General features: G+C 48.7%; 1 pseudogene; it reads left to right on the top strand.

Annotated features, from left to right (window-relative positions):
• Positions 1 to 440: 440 nt before the first annotated feature.
• On the top strand, positions 441 to 1,181 carry LOC107109523 (annotated as a pseudogene).
• Positions 1,182 to 4,134: the final 2,953 nt, after the last annotated feature.

Here is a 4,134-nt window from a genome sequence, read left to right on the forward strand (position 1 = left end):
CTCCCCGCCCCCAGAGAAAATAACTGCTTTAGAGGGTGGCCTCTATGGCATTCTATTCAGCTGAGGGAAAACTTAGTCCCACAGAGGAGCTAAGCAGGAGAAGTGTCTTTGTTGGGAGACGTAGCCATTTGCCAGTGATTCTGAAAGGGAACAGTGGCTGAAGGGGGGATGGGTGGGAAAGAGGAGCAGACCCAGCACCCAGCCAATGGCACCCAAGTTCTCTTGAATAGCGGTTGATGGGCCAATGGCTGATGGAGCGCATTGCACAGCCAGTGGGAGAGATGAAAACTCTCTGTGGGTGGGGCTCAGGCAACGCAATGTGTAGAATGTTCAGAAAGTGCCACCCCACTACTCAAGTATATATATTATGTAGTGTGTAAAATGGTTTATTTTATAGTAATCCTCTTTTGGTATTGTTTTATGCCAATAAAGGCTAACTGACTGACTGACTGGGATTCTGCCTCACCACCGTGCCCACCATTATGGGAGTCCTCTGGTTCCAGCTGAGGAAGATCAGCAAATTTACCTACCTCACTCAGCTTTTCATCGTCCACTTCTTCTCCTTCATGGAGTCTGCTGTGCTCTTTGCCATGGCGTTGGACTGCTTCCTGGCCATCTGCTATCCTCTGCGGTGCGCACATCTCCTGACCACAAGCAGAGTGGTCAGAATCGGTCTGGTCCTCCTGCTGAGAAGCACTCTGCTCCTGGTGGCCCCCATGGTGTTCCTTCAGCAGTTCCCCTACTGTCCGGGTGCAACCCTTTCTCACTCCTGCTGCTTTCACCAGGATGTGATCCATCTGGCATGTGCAAACACAGTCTTCAATACTTTCTACGGCCTCATTGTCATCCTCCTCACCTTGGGCTCAGACCTCTTCTTCATCTTCATCTCCTACAGCCTGATCCTGAAGACAGTCATAGGCATGACCTCTGGGGACAAAGGCCACTACAAGGCCCTGGGCACTTGTGTCTCCCACCTCTGTGCCGTCCTGGTTTTCTACGTGCCAGTGCTCGGGCTCTCCATCGTGCACCGGTTTGGCCAGCATGCCTCTCTCCTTCTCCACATCATCATGGGCAACATCTACATCCTCCTCCCACCCCTGATGAACCCCATCATCTACAGCATCAAAACCAAGCAAATCTACAGCAGGATTCTCAGAACAGTCTTATTCATAGAATCATAGAATGTTAGAGTTAGAAGGGACCTTACAGGTCATCAACCCCCTGCTCTCTGCAGAAGCATAGCTGAAAGATAGCCCTACATACCTACAACATACCTAAAAGATGGTCATCCAGCCTCCGCTTGAAAATGTCCAGCAAAGGAGAATCCACCACTTCCCAAGGCAGTCTGTTCCACTGCTCAACCACTCTTACAGTTAGGAAGTTTCTCCTGATATTTAGCCGGTAACAACTCCCTTGTAATTTCCACCCATTAAATCTCATCTTGCAATCCAGAGCAAGAGAGAATAGATTCGCTCCATCTTCTACATGACAGCCCTTCAAATACTTGAAGACTGCAATCATGTCCCCTCTAAGCCTTCTCTTTCCCAGGCTAAACAGACCCAACCCTTTCAGCCTTTCCTCATAAGACTTGGATTCCAACCCTCTCACCATCCTGGTCGCCCTCTTCTGGACAAGCTCGAGCTTGTCAACATCCTTCCTAAAATGTGGAACCAAGAGAAGGAACCAAGAGAAGGCTGAGGGCACCAGTTTCTCTGCTCGTTGCATGACTACTATGCCAGCACAAATTTTTCTGGTGTACCATCAATGCAAGGAGTTGCCTTACATCCATCCTATGCAGGGCATGTTGCTCATCAGGAGGAATGTGTACCTATGGTCATGCATGCTTTGTAGCAATTAGACAGCTCAGCAGTCAAGTTTGTACTGTAGAACAGTGCCATCGAGTTATTCTGTGAAGTCGTCCTTGGTTTCCTTTCCAACGCTGATAGGTGTTTTTAGGTTTATAACAGCCCCCAGTTCCAATGTCACAACCCTGAGGAATTGGTGAGCAGGAGAAAATATGGCTTCCACATAGGGATGCCCTAGAAGCTTTCCCTCATCTCTCTGTAAAGGCCATAGAGACTAGGGGATGCAGGCTAGAGAGTCACACAGATGCAGCATCACTTCCTTCCCAAACTCTGCCTTCCAAGGCATCCCCCCCACACACACACAAGCTCTCCGCATTTATGGATGCAGTGTTGGCAATCTTTAGTGCTTTCAAAACGTTGTACCATAATTTGCATGATAGGATTCCACTTCAAACCTCTCCAACACTCCTTAAACAACTGATGTGGGGGGGCACTCAAAGCTGTAATGAACAAACTGATTGACAAGCAGGGCTATTTTTGGGCAGGAACGCACAGGAACGGAGTTCTGGCTGGCTTCAGAGTTGGCCACGCCCACTACAGCCAAAACCTCTGCTTGTGTGGCTACAAAGGGAAGGCCTGGAGAGCGACCCCCCTGCGTCTCTGAGATGGGCGGGCAAGGGGCCCTCTTGAAGGATCGGGGAGGCATTTAAATATCTCCCCGTGCCTTCCTCGGCCTGTCCAAGGGGCGGCTTGCCCAGGCAAGCCAAGGGAAGGCATGGGGTGTGGCCTAGTATGCTAATGGGCTGTGCTGTCAGGGGTGTGGCCTATTATGCCAATGAGCTCCTGCTGGCCTTTTTGTACAAAAAAAGCCCTGTTGACAAGTATTCCATGTAAATAACTGTGAGGTGAAGAGAGAGCTTTGAAAATCACCACATAATTCACCATCTGATTGCTAAACTGTGTACTGTGTCTTATTCTGCTGCAGCTGAACACCAGGCAAACGTGTGCAGTAATCCAGTGATCTTCAGGCTTTTGGGAACTACCCCCTCTTCGGCCCATGTAACTCTTACTCCCCTAGTGGTCTAGAGAGTTGAGCTATTCCATATAAGGGTTTTTTGGGTTTTTTTAATCCCAATTTTCCTGGAGGGATGTTCGGCCCATGTAACTCTTACTCCCCTAGTGGTCTAGAGAGTTGAGCTATTCCATATAAGGGTTTTTTGGGTTTTTTTAATCCCAATTTTCCTGGAGGGATGTTCGGCCCATGTAACTCTTACTCCCCTAGTGGTCTAGAGAGTTGAGCTATTCCATATAAGGGTTTTTTGGGTTTTTTTAATCCCAATTTTCCTGGAGGGATGTTCGGCCCATGTAACTCTTACTCCCCTAGTGGTCTAGAGAGTTGAGCTATTCCATATAAGGGTTTTTTGGGGTTTTTTAATCCCAATTTTCCTGGAGGGATTTGGAGGGCATGTAAAGCAGCAAGCATCTCTTCTCAGGAGGACTCCAGATGGTGTGTAAAAATGATACATCAGTATTTTAGGACTACAAGGAGCTCTTGGGAAGGAAGGAGGTGGTCACCACACCAAGGCAGGGAAGAGCCGCGGGTCCATTTGGCTCTGAGGGACTGGCTCAGTTAAAGTGAGAAGAGACCGTGAGACCGCCTGGTCTGGTTGGAGACAACATCCCATATGGTCTCAATATCAAGTCTTGTTCTAGAGACATTGTTGTCAGGGCTGCCAGCCTCTAGGTGGAGATCTCCTGCTTTTACAACTGATCTCGGGACTACAGTGATCAGTTCCTCAGGAGAAAATGGCTGCTTTGGCGGGTGGGCTCTCTGGCACTCAAGTCAGCGGAGGCCCTTCCCCTCCCAAAACCTCCCCAGACTCCACCCCCACATCTCCAGGAATCTCCCAGCCCAGAGTTGGCGGCTGCAATTGTCATTTAAGTCTGATGTGGGGGGAAAGAAAGAAAGAAAGAAGGGATTTGACGTTTGCTTATTGTTGTTTTCATTAATCTGTGTATCACAAGGTGGGAATCACACTGTCCAAAGACTTGAACTCCCTTAATTCTTTAATTGAAGGCAATTTGTTTTTTTTTTAACTCTCCCTTTGAGGTTCAATTTAAGTAGAAGGTACAGCGACATCAAGGTCCACGCTTCCCTGGCAACAGGCAATCTCTCAAGTGTTGAGCCCAGGCACCCACTAGGTCCTGGTATGCTCCGACCCCTTGCAAGACACAGAAATGGAATCCTTGAGAGAGCTTTCCATCTTCCACTAAAAAGGCGTGCTTGGAAACTGAATCAGCGAACAAAGACTTGGCTCCCCCCCCCTCT

This window comes from Gekko japonicus, unplaced genomic scaffold (assembly GCF_001447785.1).
Source record: "Gekko japonicus isolate JY-2015 unplaced genomic scaffold, Gekko_japonicus_V1.1 scaffold744, whole genome shotgun sequence".
In the NCBI taxonomy this organism is placed as follows: domain Eukaryota; kingdom Metazoa; phylum Chordata; class Lepidosauria; order Squamata; family Gekkonidae; genus Gekko; species Gekko japonicus.